A 12,643-nucleotide genomic window follows, 5' to 3' on the forward strand; every position below is an offset into this window, starting at 1 on the left:
AGATATTCTTGAGTAGAATTAGTGTTTAGGAGTAGTAAGTAGAATCACATATGGGTTACACATATATGTATAAATATAAATTATATGTATAAATACAAATACATGTATATACACACACATAAACACACCTATTACACTTTGTTTAATTTTTATCTGGTTAAAAAGTAATCCAAGTATAATAGGTCATAAACCCACTGCTCTCAGGGAAGAGAGAGACAGGGTGGTGAGGGTGGTGAACTGCACAGGATGGGGAAGAAGACTCCCATGGGCTGAGTGGGAGCTGGGGTGGGGAAACCCCAGCTCCAGGTGTTGGGTGGGAGGAACTCCAGTCCTCTAGGCAGTACCTGATAGCCAGAGAGCAGTGAGCAAACAACAGGTGGTAGTCCAGGAGAGCAGTAGGCATCAGGTAATGGGGGAAAAGAGGCCTGGTAGATGGATAGGATAGGAATGCAGAGAAACTAGGAATACAGAGCTGAAGGCAAGTTAAGTGTTGTCACCAGGGCTATCTGTTAGTGCAGAGCAGAGTCGGTATTGCAGGGCTGGGGCAGACTCTAGAGAGCAGGGTCCAACAAAAGGCAGAGAAACCAAGCCCATGCAGGCTAGGGCTTCAAGCAAAAGTAAAGGGCAGAGAGCCAGTTCTAACAAAGCGGCCAAGGTTAAGGCTCCCCAAGTAAGTAGCAAAGGCAGCAGGAGGCTGAGTCCTGGGCCTGGGACTGGAGCTCTGAGAATTCTTCGTGCCATGGGGCCAGGAGAGGATTGGGTTTTATGATAAAGGGTTTATTGATAGGGAGGACGGTACAGACCATGGACCAGGTAGGATCAAGTGGTGGCTACTTTGCAGCAAGAGCCTCAGTAAAACCGTCTTTTCATCAAAATAAACAAGTGCTTTGAAACAAAATGAAAATGGAAATAGGAAAGGAGCAAGTAAAAATAGAAGGGAAAGTGAAGATTTTTAAACTTTTCTCTACTTTGTGCACTAAATTATATTTATATATAATCATCCCTGTTTGTTTTGGCTTGATCCTTCTAAACCATGACAGGGTATAGTGAACCAATAAAAGGATGTAGTAGCGTCCATGCTGAAAAATGTAGCTATTTCCTGTAGTCTTCACAATGCTTTTGTCCATTTAATATTGGGTGTGAAACCAACCTCAACATCACCCTGCCCAGGGTGTCCCTTCACTCGTCCTTCCTTATTGGGCTCTAAATTATCTCCATACCTACAAAGACTTAGTGCTGCCTTTGCCTCATAAAGTCTTTACAACAGAAAAATGACTTTGGATGGATTAATTTGGATTAATCTATTAAACTACTGCCTTTCCTGAAAGCAGAAGTCTCCATTTCACTGAAGGTGATCCATAGCTTCCCTGATGTACCCTCATCCTTTTCAACACAGTCCATGCCACCTTCTAAAACTGGGTCTTGATGACAAGGTTCAGAAATGCTTAGAGGAAATGCTATCCTTATCTCTTTCATTCATTTAACAAATATTGAGCACTTGTTGCAAAAGCCAAGAACTAGGCTCTGAGGAAAGCGTTGAGAACAAGATTGACAAGGTCTTTGCTCTCATGGAGTTTACATTCTAGTGGGGTATAGAAACTCAGATAACTAAAAGAACAAGGTAATTTCAGAGTAAAAAGTGGTATAAAGAAAATGAAATTGGCTGTGTTGGGGTGCTAATTTAAGACAGGTGATCAGGGAAGGATAATTTTCCATTCCAAACTAATGCCATGTAATTTGGGCATGTGACCACTACTCTTGGGAACTAACGGTGCAGAGAAAAAAGGCCCATTTCAGTCCATTCTATTAATCTACTTAAAGGAAAATCATCACATTAGAGAACATTAAATTTGGACCTTGAGGTGTGGCCTTTGAGTTTGGGAGCCAGACCATTTGTCTCCGGATGTCTCCTTGGTTTACCTGGCTGCTCTCTTCATTTAGTGGACAGGCAAACCGGAGAAACAGGCTGGCATGCATACATGTGCCAGGAACCAGAGAGAACACTGTGTCCTGCTCAACTGTCAGGAGGTTGGTTGCCCACTGTGATACTGCTAAGGATTTAAGCCTGGGCACCAGGTAGGCCTTATCTAAGGAGAGCAAAACAATGTCAATTCCCAAAGACTTGAAAAGAACTTTTTATAGAAAACAAAGATAATCATGACTTAAATTTGATGCCTCAATTTTGCTCATTTATACAGTGGCATAAAACAGAACCCAGGCAACATCAGTTTGTACATTTCAGAAACTTGTACTCAAGTTCCAACCTGAGATTCAGGTCTATTGTATAGACTGATTCATGGTTGAAAATTGAATTAGGTTTTAGAGGGTATATTAACACAGCTGTCTTGGTTTTATCTGCCATAACACATTGCTCAGTAATTATCAATGAGTTCTGTGTGTGTGTGTGTGTGTGTGTGTGTGTGTGTGTGTGTGTATGCAAGTTATGTATTTATTTATTTTTATTGTTATTAGTTTCAGGTGCACAAAACAAAGTAATACTTAGCCGTTCATCATTTATATCCCTCACAGTGTCAACCCCCCTCCCTCCATCCACTATCCCTCTGACATCGCACACAGCCATTACATTTCCACTGTCTCTATTCCTAATGCTGTACTCCGGTTCTTGTAAATATATATATATATATATATATATATATATATATATATATAAACTTGTAGTTGACATTCATTATTGTTCAGCTTCAGGTATGTTAATCTGTCTGAATCTCGTCGTGCAAAAGGTCCAGCCTTTTCCCTAAAATTAAAGCAGTGTGTAGAATGCAGAAAACTTGAACAAGTGATGGATTTTAGTTGATGTCAGGGAACTGACCATATCATACATTCTTGTTGCAAGTTACTGTATGTAATCCATGAGTCTCAAACCTGAGACAACTAGAGTTCAGGAAAAAAAATAGAGTAAATAGAATTGAAAAAGAATTTGGAATTATGGATGGTATCTGAGGTATTAAGGGCAAAGGTGGATAAAAGCAGAAAAGGGGTGGGGGGTGGGGCAGAATGAAAGATGGACCAAAATAACTTCAAAAAAGAATGGAGGGATTTCAGATATTTAAACAATATAAGGGAGTACTCTGGAATCTAAACATCTCTTTAGGGAGAATATGTATAAAAACAAATATTAATGCCTGGCACATTCTCTTCCTTCCCTCTTTCTTTTACCCAGTTTAAAAACTGATTTTAAAGAGACCTTTTTTTTAAAAAAAGGGTACTTTTGGAAACAGACTTAATTTAACATAGTACAATTGTTGAAATACTTACCAGAGATTAAGGTCACACATGGTGTTAAAAAGGGGGCCTGTACTCTTTCTTCACATACGGGGCCCAAGGATATTTTAACAGCATTTTTCCACAAAGAGTGAGGGGAAATGGAAGAAAAGAAGTAGCGAGAATTATTTACATTTTCCAAATGGGGGGAATAAGACTCCGGAGGGTACACGAGGTCACTACAGTGAGCCAAAGGTGGAGAAGGGAGCAGTATTTATAGTGTGCTGACTTCAGTTCTGTTGGGGTAACGCCGCTCCTCATCTTTTGCCTTTGGAATTCACGCGTTTGCAGATCACAGGGCCCCGGGCAGCGCGGGCCTCGGAGCTCCTGGCCCGACGCGGAAATGCTTTTGTGCCCTGCAGCTCACTCGGAGCCGGTCCACCTCCACCTCCCTACCCGTGCCCCGGCTCGTTGGCAAAGAGCCCAGAAAGAGAAGCCGGGCAGCGGTGGGTGAATAATGGATGGAGTGTGGCTACATTTCTCTTTTCTTTGTCGCCACGCCGTGGTGTGTGGATTCTGAGCGATCAGGCTTACTTAACCAGCCAGACGGCTGCCGCTCACGTGGAGTTTGTCTGAGAAGGGGTCACGCAAAGAACGCCCCCAAAAAAGGCCATCCAAGGGGGTCCGGCCCGCGCGCAGCACGCGGCTGTGGTATCCAAGCGTCACGCACACAGCGTCTGCTCGACGGCAGCGCTAGGGGTGCTTGGTGAGGTGGGGCCGGCGGAACCGCGCGGAGGAGAAGCCCCCACCGAAGGCAGCCCGGCGCCCCCAGGCCGGCAGCAGGCCCTCCTCCCCGGCAGCGGGGCGCCAGTTTCGCGGACCCTTCGGGCGCTTCCGCCACATGCTCGGCTCCTTTCGCGTCCGGGGCGGAGCGCGGCTAGTGTTCTTCCAGTGCGCGCGCGCACGCGCGCAGCTCGAGTCTCGCGGAGGCCCGCCCCTCCCCCCAGGCCCTGCGCCCGCACCGCCCCCCCGTGCGAGTGTCGGCGGCGGCGGCTGCCGAGATTGGAATCCGCCTGCTGGCTCCGGGCGAAGAAGGAGGGAGGAGGGAGGAGGGAAGAGGGAAGAGGGAGGAGGGCGGGCAGGAAGGCAGGCTCGGGCTCCGGTGCGTCGGTCCGCGCGAGACGAGGATCGCACGGCCGCGCGAGGGGCGACCGGGCCGGGGCCGCTGCAAGCCCAGGGCGGAGGCCGAGCGGGGCCCCTGTCGCGTCTCGGCGGCTCGCCGCGCCCACTCCGCTTTGCGCCGAGGGCTGGAGGATGAGTTCCCCGGGGTCCGGGTGAGTAGGTTCGACAGGAGAGTGCGTATACGCGTCGGGAGAGGCCAGCGGCGGCGGGGAGGCCAGCGCGGGCTCCGGGCGGATTTTCGGAGGGGGCCGGGCATGTGCTGGAGACCCGAGCGGTGGGCGGCCCGGTTCGGCCGCCCCGCGAAGTCCCTGACGCCCGGGCTGTGTCAGGCCGCGGCCGACTGGGCCCCGCTGCCCCGCGCCCCCACCCCGGGCCGGAGTCCGCCGCGGACCCCGGCCCCTGGACGCCCGACGTCGGGCCCTGGCGGCCGCCTTGCCTCCCGGCCCCTCCTTTGTTCCCCACCCCCGGGTTTCAGGCCGAGTTTGGGGAGGCGGTGTGGGCGAAAGCCGCCTCCAAGGACGCTTCTTGAATCCTTAAATGGGAAAGGCGCTCACCTCCCTCGCTTAGGGGCTGCGAGGTCGATATTAGTGATATGTCTCTATACGCTTCTGCAAAAAAAAGAAAAAAAGAAAAACAGTCTGTTTCGTGGGGTGGTAAAGCCAGGAGGAGTTGGCAAGCCCTCCCTCAAAACTTGTCCGCGGGAAGATGCCAGGTTTCTCGGAGGTTCACCTGTTGTTCCGCGCTGCCTCCGCTGCCATGTCTGTTGTGATTCTGCACTTCAGTTTATGAAAACTTTCTGCTGGATCGAATGTAACCCTTTTTTTCTTTTTCCAGACTCCTAGTGGAAAGGTTGGCAAAGAAAAAAAATAGCTTGCGTCAGGGAAGAAAAATAATGTGCTATGTGCTAGGGTCTGGCGTTTTGTGACTTGTACTCTTCCACGCTCTCGGATGTTTTAATTTGGTCAAAGTATTGCAGGTTTTCTCTTTTAAATGGTTAGCAAATTGTTCTGAGTACATAGTACAGACTTGGCGCATTCACCTGCGTTACGTCATTTAATCCTTATGATAACCCTGGTTATTGTATTCCTCTTTTTTCAGACGAGGAAACCAAGACGAAAAGGTTAAATAAGTTGTCTAAGTGAGCTGGGATTTGAATCCAGGCTTTTCTTTACTACTATTCAGGAACTGTTAAAGTGAGGCACAGGGGGAGTTAGCAACAACAACAACAACAACAAAAACTCCCTTTCTGCAAACACTGACGTTTAGGAGCGCTTTTCAGTTACTCATACATGAAATGATCACTATTTTGTTGCTTGAGTTGAAAACAACTTCTTTGTTATATTTAGGTTAGGAGGAATTCAATTCTGAATTAAAGTAGAATGTAACTTAATGCTTATCACTGTTTTCAGTTGTTGAAATAAGTTTGTGAACCAGATTTCAATATTTAAACTTAAAGCTGAAATACAGGCAGTTCTGAACTAGAAATAAGTTGAGTTTCCAAAAGGCTGACTGAAATTCACAATGCACTTTTAATAGAAGTGGTACTATACTGTTTTGGTTTTTTTCCCCTTTGGACATTATCCGTGGAGCTCATTTCAAACTTTTTCTACTTTCTCACTTCTCCAAACCCTTTACTGAAAAGATTGTGGCATTCAGTGGGAGCTCCTTCCGTAATTGACTGGATTCCTTCTCTCTATCATCTGCTTCTTTCCTTCCATCTCAGTGGGAGAATATTTTTTCTTTCTACTAGTTAACACTTCGTTTCATTTTTCTCTTTCCTACTTAATGGAGTATGAATTGCGCTCTCTTTTGTTTTAGGGTTCTTAAAAGTCTGAATGAGTTTAAGATTCCCTCAGTTTACAATTAAAAAGTACAAATTGGCAATTACAGAATAGTCATGGGGATGTAAAGTAAAGCACAGGGAATATAGTCAATAATATTGTAATAACTACGTATAGTGTCAGGTGGGTCCTAGAATTATGGGGATCACTTAAGTTATATAAATGTCTAACCACTATGCTATACATGTGAAACTAATCTGATATTGAATGTCAACTGTAATTGAAAAATAGAAAAAAAAAAAATTCCCTCAAATTACAAAAACCTTTCCTTGAGTCCACTACTCCCTCAAGCTGTCTTATTGCTGCTTTACCTTTTCAAATCATATGAACATTAAAAAAAAGTTTTGCCTTTATAAAAGTAATGCATATTCATTAAAGAATAATAGTGAAATAGAGCAAAATTGAAGTAAAATTAAAATTCAGCCCTTCATACCGTATTTCCCCGAAAATAAGACCTAATCCGAAAATAAGCCCCAGTTAAGATTGTCAGCCAGAGGGATGCATTTAGTACATTATGATGATGTTCCAGAAGTAGATGACATGACTATATTTGAATAAAAGTAGATTGTTGTACATGAAAAAATAAGACATTCCCTGAAAATACGCCCCAATGCGTCTTTTGGAGCAAAAATTAATATAAGACCCGGTCTTATTTTCAGGGAAATACGGTATAAGACCCGGTTTTATTAATCCCATTTCTAGAGATTACCTTTACTTCCTGGCTATCTAAACACTTCTTAACCCCTTGTTATCTGGATTTCACCTTCACAAAGTTCAGCTATAACCTAATCAACACATTTAAGCCCCGTTTCTGAGTCAACTCCTTGAGCTTTCTGTAGCATTTTGAAATGCCTTTTCTTGGCTTTTATTCATCTATCCATTTCATTCAACAAATGCTATATTCTGATACATGCAAGGCAGTAGGCTGCAACAACAGATAAGTGGAGAAGACATACTGAAGAATGAATTGTATAATTAAGTATGATTATGATTGTAATTAAAGTGCAGAGTATTATAAGAACTTAAAATGGGACCTGACCTGGTGCTGGTGGTGCTAGGAGAATCTGAGAAGGCCTTCTTAAAAATGTTACTTCAGAACCTGGGACAATTCTGAAGGGTGAGTAAGATATTATATTAAGGAGATGAAAGGAGGGCTTCTGTGACATTGTACTGACTTTGTTTCTCTTTGCCCCTTTTCTGCTTTCTGTTTTTCCTTTTTTGTGCTTAATGTGTATTCTCCAAGTTTCACCTTTCAGCTCACTTTCCCATGTCTCTAGTATCTTGACGTTATTGTTTAGACCCTTCTGTCTGAATAATTCTCAAACCTTTATTTCTCTTCTGCGCTTGAATCCCTGTTTTTTCCAGCTGCTTTATGCACATCTTAACCTGGTTATTCTGGTTCAAACTAAACTCCTCGTCCTTACCAAACATGTTTCCCTGGTGTTCCTTATTTCTGTTGATGCCATACTAAACTCAGACCTTTCCCCGTTCCCTCTCATCCTGTAGCCAACATCTGTTGCTTCTATTTTCATGGTATTGACACTCTTCTCTTTTCCTGCTAACTCTGGAACAATTCTTAATTCATGTTGATATCAAGGTTATGATAGACTCATAAAATAGGTTGGACAGTTTTCCTTTTTCTCTTTTCAGGAGCAGTTCAGATTGGGATTATTTTTTACTTGAGAGTTTGGCAGACCTCACCTATGAGACAATTCAGGCTTCGATTTTTTTCTTTTTTTCCTGAAGAGGACTTTGAATACCGTTTTAATTTATTTAATAGCTGTTCTTATGTGTAGGTTATCTTCTTGTGTGAATTTCAGTGTTTAATCCAGAAATTTATTTGAGTTTTCCAATTTAGTGTTACTTAGTTTTCACACAGTTCTTTTTCCTTAAAACTTTATGATTTGATATATATTTGTATGCAGTGTTATATATTGTGTGTATATTTGTATATTTGATAATTTTCCCTTTTCAATCTTTATTTCTAACTGAATCAGGTTCTCATCTCACCTGGACTAATGTTATGACCTTCTTGCCTTCATTTCCATGTTTATCCAGGTTATCTTATGCATTTCTGCCTAAAAACTCGTCAACTTTTCGTTACTCAGAAGTTTCCAGGGTCTTCTATTAAATGGAGTCCTTTCCGTGGGGTTGCTTCAGACATACCTGTTCTTACTGCCCACTGTTTTGCTTCCTGCACATGTTCTTTGCCCACTGCTCTTGCTGCTGCTGTGCTATACTGTACCCCCCTCTTGCATAGATGGCCAGTTGTCATGTGTCCGAGTCCTACCCATTCTTCAAGGTCCATTTCAAATTTTGTCTCTTTCTGTGTTAAAAGTGTATTAAATCCTTACCTGTCAAAACAGGAAGTCAGTGGATGGTATCTAAATTGTGATTCTTGAAATAGAAGTTTAGTGATCCTTAGAGATAGATTATCACTAGAGGTATTTATTAAAACAAAATTGGTTAAAATCGCTATCACTGGTTAGTGGCACTTCAGTGGAGATGGATAGGGCATGATTTGGTTAATTTTCTTTATAGTCTTTCAGGATGCTAATGTTTAACCTTGTGCATCTATTACTCTGAAAAAAAAAGTCTGCAACTCATAATATTGTAATAACTTTGCTGACAGATGGTAATTAGACGTGTGGGGGTCATTTTGTAATGTATATAAATACTGTATCACTCTGATGCACACCTGAAACTAATAAGATTATATGTCAGTTACCCTTCAATAAATGTAAGAAGGTAAAAAAAAATGCAAATGACAACGAGAAAACTAAACTAAATAAATAAATTCCATCTCTTTCTTAAGTCTTCCCCATTTTCTTCTGGGTGAAATCCTTTCTGAAAGAAGAGATATTTTTAAGGCATGTTTTCTATCTAATATTTTCTTACTGCACTTACTCATTTGTCTTTTTTTTTAAATCAACTATTGAAGTATAATTTATATACCATTATATGCACACATGTTAAGTATGAGTCATTTAGTCTTTTACAGCAATTTTTATACAAATAGTAGTTCTGCTACTAGACTGCAGACTAGGCCTGTAACTGACTGTTGCGATTAAAATGAATAAATGAAGAAAGGCCCCTGTCTAGCCTAGTAGTGTGGTTGGACATGAGTTACTGAGCTCACATTTGGATCTTGGGAGCAGGGAACCATGGAGAGAAAGAAAAATGGATTTCCTCTCAGGGTAAATTTTGGACTAGGAAGTCTTTCCTTCTTTCCTCTTCCAGCTTTTATTAGTGTTTATGTTTTTAGAATGCCTTCTTAAATACCTTAAGTTCCAAACTGACCAAGTCAGTTCAGTTATTTAATACTTATAAGATTAAATGTTGAGTTGCATTGAATTACAGTATATCAACTATAAGATGCATCATAATTTTATAGACCCCTTATGAAGAAAAGATGCTTCTAGTTAATTTTAAGCCATTGATTATAGATGCACCCTAATTTCAGAGATGCTAAAATATGAAAAATATATACACCTTAGAATTGATGTAAAGGGGTTCTCTCACTTATCAAAACTACCATTCCTTTAGTGTAAATGTTGGGAAGAAGAATTTAAACCACACTTACATGGGAATGACTTATAGCTTTACTGTTATTATTATGAAAAGTTATTTTTTAAAAGAGGATGCTTGTTAAACCTCTTTAACAAGTAAAATATTTCTTTTAGGCAGTATAGAGAAATACTTACTTTAGGATGGGGGTCTCCCACAACTAGATATGCCAGTCTGATTGCAAGGTACTTTGACCCCCAGCTTTCAGTATTTTTCTCCATGATTTCTTTTGCTTTTTTCCTTTTAACTCATAGATTCTCTCAGAGATGGTAATGTTCACAAAATGGCACAGATTATGTAAGGGCGGAATTGTAAGAGAGTTGTGATGGCCAATTTTGTGGGTTATTTTTAAAATATCCAGTATTTATCTATCTTAATTAATAATCATATACTTGGTTTTAAAAAAAGGAAATATAAAAATAATTGTAAATGTTTGGATATTTTACTAAATCATAGTTATAATGTGTATCAGTTTTTGAAGCCAACATTTTAAAGGCTATCAGTTCTTAAAAAATAGAAACATAAGGATGTGTTTGGAGATCCCCAGTAGTGTGTTTTGAAGAGAGGACTGGTTAGAGTAGGGGCTTTTGGGAGATCAGATGACTGAGAGTGGATCCAACTCATAGTGGGCCCAGTGGGTCCCTAAACCAAGTTCATATGGGCAGTTAAATATAGAACTGATGAATAAACGTTGAATAAATAAGGAGATTATTCTTGAGTTTCTTTTATTAAAAACAGGTGACTCTGAGCTACTCTGATATGGTAGATGTTGTTATTCTTTCATAATTTTATGTTTCTGGTGAACCTTGTTTTCTTATAGTAATACATTTGTTAATACCACTAATAACGTCAGAAACAGTGGAGTGTGGTTGTTGTTCCAGCTGTATATGATTGCTGTTCACTTAAGAAGGAGGATGGGGTATGTCAAGTGTAGAGATAACAATCAGAATTGCAGTTTAGGGAGATTAGTTACACAGTGGAGAATCAGTTTGAAGAAAGGAAGACTGAAGACACTGAAACTTGTAGGGAAGCTGTTCCATCCTGGCCCAGACTAGAATGGTGGCAGATAATTAGGGCCTAGAATGCACAGGACTTGGTAATTAGCTGTGGGTGAGAGAAGGAATGGGATTGGCAAGAATGACTCCCAGGTTTCTGTCTTGGAAACCTGGGTACGGTAGATGTGTATTGTTGATTGAAATGAAAAATGTGGAGGGAGAGCTGGTTAGTGGAGGAAAATGATTCAGTTTGGATCATATGGGGTTTAAGGTGCGTCTGTAATAACCAAACAGATTTCCACTTGGCAATTGCGTATATAGGTCTGTAGTTTGACAGAGGTTTGGCTGGAGGTAGCCATTTGGGAGTGATTACAATACAGGTATATACAGCAAAGAGTCTAGAATAGCCCTGAGAAACACCAATTTAAGACCTAGGTAGAGAAGATAGACATTAAATAATTTTACAAATAAGTAATCTAATTGTAGTTATAGAAAGATCCACAGAAGGGAAGTACAGGGAGCTTATAAGAGTGTGTGATAAGGGAACCTGGTCTATTCTGGGAGTAAGTAATTTTGGAAGACTTTCCTGAGATCGAGGCCTATACAATAGGATCTTAGACCAGAAAGGAAGAGGGAACATGTTTCTGAAAGTATTCAGTAGTTTTTAGAGCAAACCTTTTTTGGTTTATTTAAAATTATAAAAGCAATACATCTGTTGTGGATAATTTGGAAAATATGAAAAATTGTAAAGAAACAGAAGACAAGTTTTGGCTTCTAATTTTTTATAAACTAACATCTAGTACTGGTTAGCTAGTACTAAGTTAGCTGTACAATCTTGGATATTACTCTAAACCTATCTGGATCTCCCATTCCCTTATCTTAAAAAGTGAAAGGGACTTGGAGAATTTTAAGATCGTTTCTACTTTAGAAAAGATCATTTTCTGCTTAAAAAAAAAAAAGAAAATAAAAGAAAATTCCGTGACTTTAATGTAGAGTAGTTAGTTGCTGAAATTGCAGGTTCACGTAATGGTTTTGGTCCTGATGACATCATTGGCTTTCTGATTTTTGGCTGAAAGTCACTGTAAGTAACGAAGGGAATGACTTCTGACCAGTGTTTTTTCATGCTCTGCTTTTTATTTCTTTGAGCACTATTTTTTTTTGCTTTAGCCATTAGGTAAATTATCTGAAATTTTACAGGCTCTCATTTTAGAAATTAAGAAATCTAAAGACTTGCATGGTTGTGATACTGTTCTATGTATAATGAAATTTGTAGGTAGTTTTTTAATTAGCAATTAAATTTTTTTTTGGTATTATATTTCAGGAGTATAAGATCTTGAGTGTTTTAAATTTGTATTTAATTTAAAATATTTTAGATAACCTGACTAAAAGGAGCTCCTGATAGGAAGTACTAAAGGCTGTTAAATTTTGGTGAAGTTCATAGAACTTATATAATTTTGAAAAAGTCATCTTAAAATGGTCATGAAATAAAAATATTTCAAGAGTAACTATCCAGAAGTATCTTAAATATACACCAAATCAACAAAATACAGTTGCTTGATGACAGATTATTTTTTACTTCTCCATTTCAGGAATCTTTCATGCAGTAAGAATGTTGAGGAAAAAACCTTCATGTTTAATTTATATGTATATCTGAGTAAAGAAAAAGAAGTTAATTTTCCTGAACTAGTGCTTTAATCATGCCTACTTGTTAAATATTTTTCTCTGCTTTCTTACATGCTTACAATGTAAAATTCAAACTATCTCAAACTGGTCTTCAGCTCTGGCCCAGTCTGCCTTTTCTGCCTCATTCACTTCCTACTATTTCATTAGTGTGTA

General features: G+C 40.4%; 1 protein-coding gene across 2 annotated transcripts in view; it reads left to right on the forward strand.

The window, feature by feature from the left end:
* Nucleotides 1-4,416: 4,416 nt before the first annotated feature.
* The window catches only part of BMPR1A (bone morphogenetic protein receptor type 1A), a 138,578-nt gene continuing 130,351 nt past the window's right edge, over nucleotides 4,417-12,643 (forward strand). The window contains exon 1 of one of the 2 annotated variants that reach the window (XM_088792112.1): nucleotides 4,417-4,556. The gene's annotated coding sequence lies outside the window, so the exon portion shown is untranslated. The remainder of the gene's footprint in view (nucleotides 4,557-12,643) is intronic. The other variant, XM_088792113.1, reaches the window with a different exon arrangement.

The sequence above is a fragment of the Rhinolophus sinicus genome, chromosome 15 (genome assembly GCF_057876585.1).
Source record: "Rhinolophus sinicus isolate RSI-liver-muscle chromosome 15, RSI-T2T, whole genome shotgun sequence".
NCBI classification, from domain to species: domain Eukaryota; kingdom Metazoa; phylum Chordata; class Mammalia; order Chiroptera; family Rhinolophidae; genus Rhinolophus; species Rhinolophus sinicus.